At 35.3% G+C, this 15,612-nt stretch overlaps 1 long non-coding RNA gene across 22 annotated transcripts in view; it reads right to left on the bottom strand.

Annotated features, from left to right (window-relative positions):
- The window catches only part of LOC149127696 (uncharacterized), a 190,314-nt gene that overhangs the window by 150,539 nt on the left and 24,163 nt on the right, over positions 1-15,612 (bottom strand). For 15 of the 22 annotated variants that reach the window (XR_016229811.1, XR_016229812.1, XR_016229813.1 and 12 more), the window contains one exon: positions 5,210-5,287. The exons of 6 other annotated variants lie outside the window; for them this stretch is intronic. This is a non-coding gene — a long non-coding RNA (uncharacterized LOC149127696). Of the gene's footprint in view, positions 1-5,209; positions 5,288-6,334; positions 6,536-15,612 lie in introns of those variants that run through there. One more of the 22 variants, XR_016229791.1, reaches the window with a different exon arrangement.

The raw sequence follows: 15,612 nt of genomic DNA, 5'->3' as shown, positions 1-15,612 counted from the left end.
GCAGAAGCTGTGGCATGAATAATATAAAACTGTCTCAGCTATCTTCTTCAATTAATTATTTATTATTATGTTATAGCCAGTTACTATGATCTCTGACCTGATTTCTTTAGCTCTTATAACGGTATTTTTGAACATGTTAGTTATTCAAATTGATGATTTTTTTGTGGACAATCTCTGGAGGGTCCTATTGCTTCATCTTCCTCTCATTGGATCCCTGAGAAGATTTTAATTTAAAAAAATAATTATTTACAGGCTAGCACTGTGGTGCAATGGGTTAAAGCCCCAGCTTGCAGTGCCGGCATCTGATATGGGTGCCTGTTCAAGAACCAGTGCCTGTTCAAGAACCGACTACTCCACTTCCAACCCAACTCTCTGTTATGGCCTGGAAAAGCAATAGAAGATGGCCCAAGTCCTTGGGCCCTGCACCTACATGGAAGACCCAGAAGATGCTCCTGGCTCCTGGCTTTAGAACAGCTCAGCTCTGGTGGTCGCAGTCCTCTGAGGAGTGAATCAGGAGGAAGACCTCTCTCTCTCTCTCTCTCTCTCTCTCATATATATATATATATATATATAAATAACTTTCAAATAAATAAAATAAATTTTTCAAAAAAGTATTTACATATACCCACATACTCTATATACATATATAACAGAAAGGGCAGATTTCTAATAGATATTTTCATTTGACTTTGTCATGTAGTCATTTTATAATTTGGGGCATATTGACATAATTATAAACTTTCTATGTTTTAAAAATGTAATTTTCACATGGACTGGTAAAATATGAAGGTATTTCACTTTAAATATTACAGTATTTGTATACTCTATTGCATAAATGTCAGTTTAACATTTAAAGATTTAAGATAAAGCCAACTTTCAAAATATTTGTATTAAATTGTGTGTGCTGATATTTGTATTCATCATGTGTATACATGTGTACTTGTAAAAGTTACACATACACATTATAGAAATGCATATGCATTGCTGTCAGATTGCAGCATATGTATATTAATGTGTGTTCCTTGTTGAAGATCTAGAAAATGGAGAGGCACAAAAAGAAAAATAAATAACATTTATCTCTGAAGGGATAACCACTAAGAATATTTTAGCATATATTTTGCCATTACTTTTTCCTTTATTTTATCGTGACAAAAACTTTTAATATGAAATCTACCCTCTTCAGGTCTGAAGTACACAATTTAACATTGTTGACCATGGATACAATGTAGTACAGTGGATCTCCAGAACTTATTCATCTTACCTAACCAAAACTTTATAGCCATTGATTACATTGATTAATTACTCCACAAGGATGTATTTTTAAACTGATGTTTTTACAGACATATCTAAAAACTTGATTTCACAAAGTATCTTTAAGCTTTCAATATTAATATCTATCCCCAATATATAACCCAAATCCTAAGAATGATTTAATTATGTTGGTAGGAAAATTATCATTTCTTTTTTTTTTTTTAAGATTAAGAAAGTTTTTATTATTGTCCATATTTTTCCCCATAATATCAAATCAGATTCTTTTTTTTAACTTTTATTTAATGAATATAAATTTCCAAAGTACAGCTTATGGATTACAATGGCTTCCCCCCCCTTAACGTCACTCCCACCCGCAACCCTCCCCTTTCCCACTCCCTCTCCCCTTCCATTCACATCAAGATTCATTTTCGATTCTCTTTATTTACAGAAGATCAGTTTAGCATACATTAAGATTTCAACAGTTTGCTCCCACACAGAAACATAAAGAGAAACATAAAGTGAAAAATACTGTTTGAGTACTAGTTATAGCATTAAATCTCAATGTACAGCACACTAAGGACAAAGATCCTACATGAGGAGTAAGTGCACAGTGACTCCTGTTGTTGACTTAACAAATTGACACTCTTGTTTATGGCCTCAGTAATCACCCTAGACTCTTGTCATGAGCTGCCAAGGCTATGGAAGCCCCCTGAGTTCACCAACTCTGATCATATTTAGACAAGGCCATGGTCAAAGTGGAAGTTCTCTCCTCCCTTCAGAGAAAGGTACCTCCTTCTTTGATGACCCGTTCTTTCCACTGGGATCTCACTCACAGAGATCTTTCATTTAGGTTTTTTTTTTTTTTTTTTTTTCCCCAGAGTGTCTTGGCTTTCCATGCCTGAAATACTCTCATGGGCATTTCAGCCGGATCCGCATGCCTTAAGGGCTGATTCTGAGGCCAGAGTGCTGTTTAGGACATCTACCATTCTATGGGTCTGCTGTGTATCTCACTTCCCATGTTGGATCATTCTCTCCCTTTTTGATTCTATCAGCTAGTATTTGCAGACACTAGTCTTGTTTATGTGATCCCTTTGGTTCTTAGTCCTATCATTATGATCAATTGTGAACAGAAATTGATCACTTGGACTAGTGAGATGGCATTGGTACATGCCACCTTGATGGGATTGAATTGGAATCCCCTGGTATGTTTCTAACTCTACCGTTCGAGGTAAGTCAGCTTGAGCATGTCCCAAATTGCACATATCTTCCCTCTCTTATTCCCACTCTTATATTTAACAGTGATCACTTTTCAGTTAAGTTTCAGCACTTAAGAAGAATTGTGTATTGATTACAGTATTCAACCAAAAGTATTAAGTAGAACAAACAAAAAATACTAAGAGGGATAACATATCAAGTTAATTTAATTATGTTGGTAGGAAAATTATCACTTCTTAAAAAGAATTTTCATAATTCCTTGGAAAATTGTTCCATTTTTTTCCTCAAGTCACACATCAAAACAAGGAATTTTTCATCTATCTCCATAATTTATTCAGATCAACATTACTAGTTATCTGGTTCTCTTCCCATTCTAATTCTCAGTGTGCAGTTGAGTGAAGTCATGGGACTAGGTCTGGCCAGTGAGTATGTTTAGGTATAAAATGTACTTCTGATCAGAAATAGAAAAGAGCAGGCCAATGTCTCTACTCTATCACCTCCTCTATCATGTTCACTGTGTAAGTTATATATTCCAGATGTTAAAGGCCTAGGTTCATAGAACACGTCTCTGCCTAGATGGCTAATGCAAGGACAGTTTTTCTTCAGTGGAGGCCCTAAGAGACAGTTAAGTCTTAATTTGTGAATATAAATTTAATTCTAGCTTATGTATATATAATTATAATAGTGTGTAACATCCTTGAGAGAGTTAACTAAAATAATTGAATTATGAAAAGATATTCTAAAAAGTTGCCAGACTTGCACTAGATTTTGACTGAATGAAAAATAACTTTGCTGAGTTAAGCTATAAAGCTTTTGTTCATTTTTTTTTCTATAGAATAACCATGGATATACTAATACTATTGTTTCAGGAAAACTCTACATTGCATAGTCTTTCAAATCATCTCTACATGAGGAATCTCAAACCAAGTTTCTTCATATGCATGTAATATAATTCTTCATACTGTACCTTGAAATAGATAAAATGTATGAATATTCTGTGTTCTCAGAGACCAGTTGACTAAATCTCAATCCTGGTATATTATTACAACATTTGTTTGTGTTATCTATTTATGTTACAATTTTCCTTGTGAAGTGCACTGGAGTGATATGTAGCTAATTCCTACTATTCCGTCCTGAAAGAGAACATCTGTGAGGGCCATAAATAGGTCTGTGACTGAATTCCTTCTAAAGATACAAGAACCCTATTTCTCACTCTTGTTGAGGTAGGTTCAGAAGTAAATCATGAAATTTCCTTGGCAGATGCTCAAATCTGAGAATACTGTTAGGGTCAACCTCATCCCTACCTGCTGCCCTGATTTTCCTGCTTTCCTTCCCTTAACCACCCCTCTAGTATTCCCAAAGAATACTAGAGAAAATAGAACTCAACATTTTGAGCTAGCTTACAAGGTAGAAGTGTCCTTAATACCCTTCCCCAAGAATAATCCCTTGACCTTAAGTCTTGGAATATTATTAAGTCTGATTTCCAGTGACTTGTATGACTTATATTTCTGGCAGCACATGTTTTAGCCTAGGTCGACTAAAAGTTGTGGCAGAAGTGAATTTGAGTAGTGGAACTGGATATGAGAATAATGTTTAGGAATCAGGCAGTAAACCAACATAGGAGAATCAAAATGGGAACGGAGGAAGATGATGAATATTATCTCAAACACTGAATTTGAGATGACCGTGATGAAAATGAAATGGGAAGCTCTAATCAATGGTTTCAAAACAATGGAGAAAATTATAAATATAGAAGTGAGATATCTAAGTGAGGCTGCAGGTGTTTAAGCTTGCTTTCCATATTAGATCAATTATGAAGTTTACCTATATGAAAACGTGGTTAACTGGATAGTATAAAAGCTTTTCCACTATGAAATATCCTGATATATTGAACTATGATGCAATAATCATCTTTTAAAATATATAGCTGAGAGTCCAACTACAAAGACATGACTCTAAGAGGATAGAGCTGGAAACAAGGGATTGATTAAGTCAGACATACCCTGACTATATGTATCAGTTCCCTGTAACCCAGAGACTTGTGTTTTAATGACATCAGGTGCACCCAAGGAAATGACTTGGAAGGAAACGACTGTGAAAATGTAGAAATCTGACAGCAATGACAAATACAAAGGAAACGTGTTTTAGTTCAGACTTAGATAAAAACAAAAGCTTCTTCAAGAATTTGTAAAGACCAAGCTATTCCTCAAATGTGTTTGGAATATTTACACTGTGTGTCTGATTTGACAACCTACAAGCTAAAAATAATTCAAAATCACTTCAAGTTGGTAGAGTCCTGGAGTTCTAGGAACAAGCAGATCTAGAAATTCTTTGGATAAATGCAACCTGGTATAAGCATTGTAGAAGTTATAACAATAAACCCTATCATTTGAACAGGAATTCAAAATCTAAAATTAATAACAGAGAAGGAAATAATTCATTAGTGTGAAAGTCAGAATAATCAACAAAAAGTAGAATTAAACTTCCCAGGGACTTCTGCTATTGAAATTTTCAGACGCAAAATTTGAAGATATAGTTTTAAAGAGTAAAAAAAGTAGAATTGAAACATCATGGAAAAATTAAACTGTCAAACAAAATCAAAATTGAAAAATAAGCTAATAGAAAGTTTCAAAATAAATATTAAAGTATTTGAAATTGAAAAAACTCAATAAAGGCATTAAACATAGTATTAGTCACACATGAAAAGACAATTAGTAAACTGGAAAAGGTTGGAAAAACTTACCTACAATCTAGTATAAGGAAGGCATCAAATATCAAAGAATGGCTTAAAAATACTCATATACATTCAAATGAGGTTCCACTAGAAGAGAATAGAAAGAAAAAGACAAGGATAACATTTTAAGTATCTAACAAAGTTGGTAAGTTTCCAGTCCTCAGTGTGAGAGAATGCATACATGCAAGCTATTTTTCCCAGCACCCTTCCATTTAAGAGAGCAATTGCTTAGCTCTGAACAATGGAATAGAAATGAAAGAGGTTCCCTCTTTTTGACTGACATAGTTTTTTTTTTTTTAATTTATTTTACTTGAAAGTCACAGTTTCATGGAGAGAGAAGGAGAGGCAGAGAGAGAAAGAGGTCTTCCCTCTGATGGTTCACTCCCCAATTGGCCGCAATAGCCGGAGCTGTGCCAATCGAAACCAGGAGCCAGGAGCTTTCTCCAAGTCTCCCATGTGAGTGCAGGGGCCCAAGGACTTGGGCCATCTTCCACTGCTCTCCCAGGCCAGAGCAGAGAGAAAGCTGGATCAGAAGTGGAGCAGCCAGATTGAACTGGCGTCCATATGGGATGCTGACACTGCAGGCGGCAGCTTTACCCGCTAAGCCACAGTGCCAGCCCTTTGCCTGACATAGTTAAGTGAAGTGTACCTCCCACATTTTTAATCTCTCTCTCTCCTCCTCCCCTTCTTCCTCCCTCTCTCCCCCTCTTCACAAAATGTGATGAACAGCTAACATCATGGCAAACCTGGAATTCCTGAGTCATTGCATAGAGGGCAATAGCTATGAGAAGCTACTAACCAAGAACATCTGCACGGAAGTTTGCATGAGCAATGTATGTAACTTTCAGTATTTTAAAACAATGATTTGGGGAGCTCTTTGTCATAGAAGCTACAATTAATTATCCTGAGTAATACACTGGAACTGAGGAAACCCAGTGAACCTAAGGCATGACAAATTAATGTTTATTCATATTAAACTAAGACAATGGAGCACAAAAGAAAAATTTTAATTAGAAATCAAGTTTATATATAAACTTCCATTGTTTTTTAAGATGCATTTTATTTATTTGAAAAGTAGAATGAGAAAGAGAGAGAGAGAGAGAGAGACAGAGACAGAGACAGAGAGAGAGAGAGAGAGGGAGGGAGGGAGAGGGAGAGGGAGAGGGAGAGAGATTGAGAACTTCCATTACTGGTTCACTCCCCAAATAGTTTAATGATTAGGAAGGGCCAGGTAAAACCAGAAGCCAGGAACTCCATCTTTGTCTCCACATGCATGGCAGGGGCACGAGTACTTGGGCCATCTTCCTTTGCTTTGTCAGGCACGTTAGCAGGGATCTGGGTTGGAAGTGAAACAGTTGAGACCTGAAGCAGTGCTCTAGTATGTATGTCAGCATCACAAGGAGAGGTTAACTCACTGCACCACAACCCCAGCTGCTATATATCTCTTCCATCTTAATCCATGCAGGCTGTAATAATAGAAACTTCTAGACTGGTGACTTATAAACATAGAACTTAATTACAGTTCTGGAGGCTGGAAAGACTTCTATCAAGACACCAGTCATTTCAGTGTCTGATAAGAGCCCTGACACACTTGAAGGGGCTAGGGAGCTAGCCTCTTCTACAAGGGCATGGATTCTGCTCATGAAGGCTCCAACATAATGACCTAATTACTTCCCAAAGGCTCCACTTCCATTTGGAGGTTAGCATTTCAACACATGAATTTGGTTGGGATGTAATTATCCAGTCCACAGCACCTTCCTTTAATGTGTCTCTAGAGCATTACTCTTTTTCTAGTTTCACCACAAAAGCCTGGGTCCAAGTATCCAACATGGATTCCATGAAACATTGGAATAGTCTCTGAATCAGTCTCTCTGCCTCTATCCCTCCCCCTCATCAACATCCTCCCCCTGCAGCAGAAAGTGTGACCTTTGACAGGGGAAATGCATTCCTACCATAATCTTGCTGTAAAACCTCAATGGAATTGCATTTCTCCTAGATTATGGGCCAGATTTGAGAACATAAATGCCAGGGCTGTCTTCCTCTGCCTACCTCATCAATTTCATCCCTTGTTTCAAGCCATGGAAACCTATTTTCCTTTCCTCTAATTGATCATTCTCTCATTTCTAGCTGTTCTAACACTGTTTATTACTGTAATATTTTCCATTTCATCTAGATATTTTTAGCCATCATTTAGGTCTCAATTCAAACATCTCTTTGTCAGAAAAGTTTCCCCAGAAAACAAAGACTAATTTTAATCTCTGAGTTTACAATTTGGAAACATTCAGAATTTCTTGACAATAGATATGCTTTACTTAGACTGAAATATTTATGATTTACTTATTCTGAAGTATTTATGATAGTAACAATTATTATTTTACTCCCATTACAGAATTGAGCTTTAAGTCATACTTTAGGAATGAGGTTTACAATTTTCTTGATACACTGAATTTAGCTGTAGGTTAATAATAGATGCTCACTAAGTATTTCTAAAATGAAGTTAAATGAGTGAATGAATGAACAGATGAATAATATAAATCAAGAAAATACCTTGTTTCAAGAATTTGTCTGCTTATATTAAAGATGATTATTCTAAGATGGCAGAATAGGGAATGGCTCTAGGGTAGGGGTAAATAGTAGGGGTAAATAGGGTAGGAGTAAATAGGTAGGGATAAATACTGCTCTAGGGTAGGAGTAAACAGTTAAAATTAAATAGTGTAGGAAGTATATTCTCAGGGGAAAATCAGAGAGAAAACCACAGTGAAAAATATGGAATGAAGACAAATACTGTGAATCAGTGCGGAAAGTATGGATGTGCAGCATAAACACAGACTCAAAATATAACCCCAATGGCTGAGAGCTGGAAAAATCACCAGTTTTGAAGACTGAGGTGAGATTAGACTCACAGCTGACTTATCAGAAACCCTACAGGCTAGGAGAGAATGACAGGAAATAGTCTAAACCTTAAGAGAAAAAAATCTGTCAAACCAGAATACTATACTCTACAAAAATTTCATTTATGAATGAAAGTGAAATAAAGAAACTTCCCTAACAAGGAGAAGTTGAAAAAAATTTGCCACCATTTGTCCAGCCTTACAAAGGATACTTAAGGATGTGCTACACACAGAAGCAAAGAAAGCAGTCATTATGAAAAAGTGAAGGTAGAAAATCTAGTAAAAGTAAAAATGAAATCCAAAGAAATAATAAGAATATTTATGGAAAAATGACAGGGCCAAGTTGTTACTTATCATAGTAACCTTGAAAATAAATGGCCTAAATCCTCCAGTTAAAAGATACAGACTGACTGAATAGATTAAGAAAAAGGGACCCATCTATTTATTGCCTTCAAAAAAATTAATTTCTCCAACAAATATACCTGCAGAATCAAAGTCGAAAGATGGAAAAAGATATTCTATGCTAACTGAAAGCAGAAACAAGCAGGTATAGCAATCCTAATATTAGACTGAACAGACTTCCACACAAAAACTGTTAAAAGAGACAAAGAAGGGCAGGCGCTGTGGAATAACCGTTGCCTGTAGTCCCAGTATCCCATATGGGTTCAAGTCCCAGCTGCTCCACTTCTGATCCAGCTCTCTGCTATGGCCTGGGAAAGCAGTAGAAGACAGCCCAAGTCCTTGGGCCTCTGAAACCATGTGGTTGACCCCGAAGAAGCTTCTGGATCCTGACTTTGGATTGGCATGGCTCTGGCTGTTGTGGTTATTTGGAGAGAGCATAAGAGGATGGAAAAAATCTGTCTCTCTGTGCCTCTGCCTCTCTTTAACTCTGCCTTTCAAATAAACAAAATAATATTTTAAAAACAAAAGAGACAAGGGCATTATGTAATATTAAGAGATCAATTCAACAGGAAGATATGACTGCAATAAAAATATTTGCAACCAATTCCAAGGCATCTCATTATTTAAAAGAAATGTTAATGAATCTAAATAGAGACATAGAACCCAATACAATAGTAATGAGGGACTTCTACATCCCACTTTCAGCAATGAACAGATCAACTAGACAGGAAATCAACAAAGAAGCAACAGACCTAATGGGCATTATGGACTAAATGGACCTAACGGATCTCTACAGAACCTTTCATCCCACATTTTCAAAATACACATTCTTTTCATCACTGCATGAAACTTTCTCTAAAATAGACCATATGCTAGGCCCTAAAGTGAGCCTCAGCAACTTAAAAAAAAGTCAAAAATCATGCCATGAATCTTTACTGTCCACAATGGATGGAAACTGGAAATTAACAACCCAATCTTGAGAACATATGCAAATATATGGAGACTGAACAACGTGCTTCTGGACAGTGGATCATAGAAGAAATCAAAAGAAAAATTAAAAAACTTCTGGAATGACAGTGAGAATGACAATACAACATATCCAAACTTATAGGATATAGTAAAGCAGTGTTAAGAGGGAAGTTTACAGCAATAAATCAAGAAATCAGAAAGGCACCAAATACATGAGCTACTAATGTATCCCAAGGACCCAGAAAAACAACAAATCAAACCCAAAATTAGTAGGGGGAAGAATTAATTAAAATTAGAGAAGAAATAATCAAAATTGAAACCAAAAAATCAAGACAATAGATCAGTGAAATTAAGACCTATTTTTTTGAAAAAATAAACAAAACTGATACACCATTGGCCCAACTAACAAAAAAAGAGAGAGAAGACCCAAATCAATAGATTCAGAGATGAAAAAGGAAATGCAACAACAAAACAAAAAAATAAAAAGAATCATTGGGAATTACTACAAAGAAATATATGCCAACAAATTAGAAAACAAGTTAGAAGAAATGGGTAGATTCCTGGACACATACAATCTACCAAAGTTGAGTCATGAAGACATAGAAAACCTAAGCAGACCAATAACCAAGATGGAGATTGTAAATACACTCCCAAAAAAGAAAAGCCCAGGACCAGATGACTTCACAGCTGAATTCCAACACACATTTAAATAAAAACTAATCCCAATTCTTCTCAAGTCATTCAAAACAACTGAAAAGGAAGAAACCCTCCAAACTTTTCCATGAAGCCAGCCTCACCTTACTTCCTAAGCCATAAAAAGAAACAACAGAGAAAGAGAACTATAGACCAATATCCCTGAAGAACATAGATGCAAATCTTCAACAAAATACTAGCTAATTGAATCCAACAATTCATCAGAAAGACCATTTACCTGGAAGAAGTGGGATTTATCCCTGGTATGCAGGAATGGTTCAATATTTGCAAATCAATAAATGTAATACATCACCTTAACAAACTAAAGTAAAAAAAAATATGATTATTTCAGTAGATGCAGAGAAAGCCTTTGATAAAATACAACATCCTTTCATGATGAAAACCTTAAGTAAATATGGTATATTTCTCATCATAATCAATATAATTTATGACAGACACACAGCCGGCATCTTATTGAATGGGGAAAATTGGAAACATTTCCACTAAGATGTGGAATCAGACATGGACGGCCCCTCTCACCATTGCTATCCAATATAGTCCTGGAAGTTTTTAGCCAGAATCATTAGGCAAGAAAATAAAAACAAAGGGCTACAAATAGGGAAGGAGGAAGTCAGATTATCCCTATTTGCAGATGATACGATTCTACATATAGGGGAGCCAAAAGACTCCCCTAAGAGACCATTGGAACTTACAGAAGACTTTGGTAAAGTAGCAGGACATAAAATTAATACACAAAATAGAATAACCTTTGTATACACAATGTCATGACTGAGAAAGAACTTCTAAAGTCAATCCCATTCAATAGCTACAAAAAATTAAAATACCTTTGAATAAATTTAACAAAGGAAGTCAAATATCTCTATGAAGAAAATTACAAAATATTAAAGAAATAAATAGAAGATATACAAATGGAAAATTCTTACATGTTCACGGATTGCAAGAATTACTATCATCAAAATGCCCATATAATTGAAAGAAATTTATATGTTTAACGTGATCTTAATCAAAATATCAAGGATAGTATTCTCAGATATAGAAAAAACAATGCTAAAATTCATTAGGAAACACAAGATACCCCGAATAGCTAAACAAGTATTTTTTTTTAATTCTATTTATTTATTTGAGAGGCAGAGTTACAGAGAGAAGAAGAGACAGAGAGAGATCTTTCATAGGCTGGTTCATTCCCCAAATGACTGCAATGGCCGAAGTTGAGCCAATCCAAAGCCAGGAGCTTCTTCTTTGTCTCCCATGAGGGTATAGGGGCCCAAATACTTGGGCCATTTTCTGCTGCTTTCCCCAGATCATTAGCAGGGAGCTGGATCAGAAGCTGTGCAACCAGGACTTGAACGAGTGCCCTTATGGGATGTGGGCTTTTCAGGCCAGGGCTATAACCTGCTGTGTCACAGCACAGACCCAGCTAAAGCAATCTTATACAACAAAAACAAAGCCGGAGGCATCAGAGCACCATATTTCAAGATTCACTTCAGGGCAGTATAATCAAAACATCCTTGTAATGGAAAAAAAAATAGACATGTAGTCCATTGGAACAGAATAGAAACTCCAGAAGTCATAACATGCATCTACAACCAACTTATCTTTGACAAAGGAACTAAAATCAATCTCTGAAGCAAGGACAGTTTCTTCAACAAATGGTGCTGGGAAAACTGGATCTCTGCATTCAGAAGTATGAAGCAAGACCCCTACCTTACACAAAAATCCACTCAAAATGAATCAAGGACCTAAATCTTGTAAAAGACCCCAGAAACACAGGCAATCAAAAACAGAGTTGACAAATGGGATTACATCAAGCTCAGAAGCTTCTGCACTGCAAAAGAAACACTAAGCAATGTGAAGAGGCAACCAACAGAATGGGATAAAATATTTGCCAACTATGCAACTGATAAAGAATTAATATTCAGAATCTATAAACACCTCAAAAAACTCAACTACAACAAAACAAACAATCCATTTAAGAAGTGGCAAAGGACTTGAATAGGTATTTTGTTAGGAGGAAATACAAATGGCTAACAGACACATGAAAAAATGCTCAGGATCTCTAGCCATCAGGGAAATGCAAATCAAAACTACAATGAGGTTTCACCTCACTCCAGTTATAATGGCTGTCATACAGAAATCAAACAATAACTGCTGGTGAGGATGTGGTCAAAAATGTACACTAATTCACTGTTAGTAGGAATGTAAACTGGGGCAGCCATTGTGGAAGACAGTAGGGAGATACCTCAGAAAGCTGAAAATAGATCTACCATATGATCCAGCCATCCTACTCCTGGAAATTTACCCAAACAAAATGAAATCAGCAGACAAAAGAGTGAACTGTAACCCCATCTTCATTGCAGCTCAATTCAAAATAGGTAAGATATGGAATTAGCCCAGATGTCCATCAACTGATGACTGGATAAAGAAATTATGGCATATATACATTGTGGAATTCTATTCAGTAGTAAAAAGAAAAAAAATGAAATCCTGTTTTAGCAACAAAACGGATACAACTGGAAACCATTATGCTAATTGACATAAGTCAGTACCAAAAAGACAGAGACCATATGTTATCTGGTAACTAACAGAATACCTGAAATGTAATGGACTGGAGTGAAATTGAAATTGAGATTTGATGATCATTTAAAGCAATTGTCTCTACTATTGAGAAACAGTGATTTTTCTTCACATTATTTGTTGATCTGTTTATTTAGTGTTGGGTTAATCTTTTGAGTGTGAAGTAAAGTGAAAATAGATCTTTATAAAACTTAAGAGTGGGAATTGGAGAGGGAGGAGGCAGAAGTGGGAGCATGGGCGGGAGGGAGGATGGGGTGGAAAGTATCAATATGTTCCTAAATCTGTATAAATGAAACACATGAAGTTTATATATATTAAATATAATTTAAAATAAATTAATTAAAAATGATGATTCCTTGGCACCAGACTGGTATTTAGTATCAATCTTCACCAGAATAATCAAGTCTTAGCAACTTAAATTTTTAAAAAAGAACAAAATCTTCATGAATGCTAATGTATTTTTAATGGACTCAGGTGCATAAAATCATTTTAACCAAATTTGGTTCATTATGGTTAATAACAATTAGCATATGCCCAGTACTTATTTCTAATTTTATTTATACATTTGCTTGTTTTTGTTAATTTAGTCATCTATTCATATTCATGCATTCATCCAATTTTAGTGGCATTAAAGTGGAAACCTTTAATGTGAATCCGTCTAAGAATTAATTTTACATCCCCAAAAAATGCTTTACCCTATTCTCTGAGGGAAAGACTATTATGGATCTTTTACTTATCCATTTGTTCCTTAAAACTGTATTATAGGAGTAGGCATTCAGCTTAGTGGTAAAGATACTGTTTAAGATACCAGCAGCCCATACTAAAATACTTGAGTTTGATACCCAGCTCTGGCTCCTGACTGCTGACTCTTGCTTCCTCCTAATGCAGATCTTGGAAGGCTTCAGTGGTGGCTGAAGTAATTAGGCACCTGACACACACATTACAGACCTGGACTGGTTTTTACCTGGACTGGTTTTACATGAGCCATTACAGGCATTAGGGGAGTGAACCAGCAGAAAGCGACATAAAATTTTTAAAAATAATAAAATTATAACATATGCATCTCTGTCTCAAATATCTGTTGTTTACTTTTAGTTTTTACCTATATTGCAATAAAGGATATTGTTTAGCACATTATCTTCTAGTATTTTTTTCTTAGTATCTCATTATTGGGATTTATTCATGTTTTTGTGTGTAGCTGATGTTAGGTTGTTGTTAATATTTAATTATATCAATATACAACAAGTTATCCTTTTTTGCTAGTGAGAATTTGGTTGTTTCTAGTCTTTTACTTTTATGAAGTCATTCTTTTGGACATTCTTATACGCATCGTCTGTGGTACATGTCAATGTTTTTCTCCTGAGTTTACATTGAAAAGTGAAACAAATGAGTCATAACAAATAATACCAATTTGTTTTCCAGTATATATATATGAGCAATGTGTATAAAATCCTGTTGATGTGTAATCAAGCTGGCATTTGGTATTACCATATTTCTTAATTTTGTTCAATGAAAACATTTTAAAATGTATTTTCTTATGACTTTGTTTTATAGTTTGCTTTCTTTGCTAATACCATTAAGTACTGAAAGTTGGCAAAGCCTGTCTAGAAGTTTATTTTTGTAATGTTTGAAGATTAACTGAATGTTCACCTAATAGGCTTTCTTCTTTGGACAAGAGATTGAACCATTCAATTTTTCAACAACATAATTTAGCACCATGTTGCATATTAAAGATATACTAAGGAAGAAGTTAATAGTTTCTTTCATTTTGGAACAATTAAGACACTGAGTCAATTATTAATATGATCAGTGTTATGAAGAAGGATAGGAAGTTATCAAGCGAAAAACAGACTTATTGTAGTAACAAGATTGAAGAGATGTAGGGTAATGCCTCCTATAGGAAGTGACCCCAGAAGCTTAGCCTTGATTTATGCATAATTTTGCCTAAGAGAATGGAGATCATAAATAGGATGGAAGGGGTCTTCCCATAGAGGATGCAAAATACAAAAAGATTGCCTGAGGCATTTGCCTCTCTTTCAAGACTTAAAAAGAATTCTGCAGTCTAAGGCAGAAATTAGTGCCTAAAACTGCCATTTTTATGCCTCCCAATCTCCCTTTTCCCCAATCAGGACTCTGAGTTGTCAAAGGAACCCTAACACATGGTTTTTCATGCTCAAATCTGCACTTCAGCCTCCTGCTGGGACTCCCATGATGACAACAACATAGTTAATGAGCGCTTCTGAGAAAGGAAGACCAAGGGGGAAATAATTGGGGAGGTTTCTCTTGCATGGGATCTGTTCTTTCATGAGAGAAAACTTAACATCTCTAATAAAGGAATTAGATGAAAAGATCATAAATAAAATGGAAAAAAGGGGATTTCTCCAACTGAAATTTCAATATTTCTGATTGCATTTGTGCCTTTTCCTGAGTCAGATTTTATTGTTTTTATTTTTGAACTTCAATATTTCTGACAAATTAAAATTTATTTAAATTTTTCATAGAAGAACTTCATGGAGGGGCAGCTAACATCAGACAAATAAAGCAATAATCAAGATCATTTTTGGGGTTCCTTGGATGCTTATTTGCATTCTATGGTCTGAAACAATCCAGACAAACCATACTTGGGCTGACAAATATTTATCTTGATGAGTGTATATGTGTGTGCATGTATTCTTTTATTTAACTACTTGATGGACTATATAGACATAATTACGCACATTTTTCATTTATATTGTTTATATATAATACTTCTTTTTCTTCTGAGACCTTAACTCTGAAAATTGAATTTGTTCTGTTCTATTACAAAGCTTATGCATGGCCTTCTAATATTCTTTGTGGAAACTATTTGACAATAACAAACTT

Source organism: Oryctolagus cuniculus, chromosome 2 (assembly GCF_051225735.1).
Source record: "Oryctolagus cuniculus isolate XC-2025 breed Fujian yellow rabbit chromosome 2, ASM5122573v1, whole genome shotgun sequence".
NCBI classification, from domain to species: Eukaryota; Metazoa; Chordata; class Mammalia; order Lagomorpha; family Leporidae; genus Oryctolagus; species Oryctolagus cuniculus.
This window is presented reverse-complemented; position numbering and strand designations above follow the sequence as displayed.